Genomic DNA, 1269 nt, shown 5'->3' on the forward strand with positions numbered 1-1269 from the left:
CTTTGTATCACCATTATGATCTAAAGCTCATTAACTGGTACAATGGCAGATAGATTTGATTTAGAGAGCGAGAAAGAGACTCACAGGCCTGCATGCTATTCACACCCCAGTGGTCTGCAGGGAGATACACCATTCTGATCTGGAGCCGGAGCATGAGGAATGCACGCAACACAGCATCTAGACTCACTGACAATTCACTTTCTACTCTCCTCAGAGTTGTGATGTAACACAAATGGGCTGTATTGATAGATATCAAATACCTGTTAGCATAAAACTATTCAATTTTGGAATACTTTGAAAATGCATCCTTCCTCCCACACTTTCTTGAAATTAATCATTGATCGAACACGTTTGGCTAGGTGAAAGCAGGGGTGTCACTATTTCGCATTCACAGATGCAGTTAAGTCAGATAAGTGATTACTTCAAAGGATGGATGCATTTAAGTATTCAAATGTTGCCTAAACATGCTGCAGACAATGTAGTAGAAAGCCTGCAATTAAGTTGAAAATAGTTTAATACAAAAGGAAACAGTCAAGCTCTTTTTGATAACTGTTATAGACGCTTGATTTTAAAGATATGGATAATATAGGCAAATCAATACCACTGCTAAAAGAGGTTTCCTAATTTTAACTGATTGAAGGGTTCCTTGTGTCATAAGTATAACGTAAGCAAAACTTTGGTTGGATGATGAAGTACAACAAAACCTTCATTTTAAAAGATCAATTGGATGTGAACTAAAGGTGTCAAAATTGATGACATTTTCTGCATATTGAAAAGCTCTGGTGGTTGTGATCAAAATGAATGGACAAGAAAGAGAGAAACCTCAAACTCACAACCACTCAGACTGTTGTCTCTTTGATTTGGACATAAACATCAGTTTACAGCAAACAAGACCATAACATTTTTATTTTATGAGGGAGAAAATATCTGATGGTGGTATCACTATAGGGATGTTTTTGCAAATTTGCGGTTTAAAGCTTTTGGCCTAGTTTTTGAGAACTTATTGAAGCAACCATGGCAGACAAGTAACCTAAAAGATCTGCTAGGAATGTACAATACCATTTAATAGCTAGCTTCATTCAGAACGGTTTATAAAAATTTTGCCTTCCATTGAGCATGTTGTATTCCACTGAATAATGGGAGGATAAATCAAGAGATGAAAATGACACAAATATAAAAATGTATCAACAGCTAATTAGCAACTTAATACATCCCAATAAACATTTAGGATTGGATTATTCACAGAGGTAATGGAAACTGCAAAAAAAA

The sequence above is a fragment of the Oncorhynchus kisutch genome, linkage group LG4, assembly GCF_002021735.2.
Source record: "Oncorhynchus kisutch isolate 150728-3 linkage group LG4, Okis_V2, whole genome shotgun sequence".
In the NCBI taxonomy this organism is placed as follows: Eukaryota; Metazoa; Chordata; class Actinopteri; order Salmoniformes; family Salmonidae; genus Oncorhynchus; species Oncorhynchus kisutch.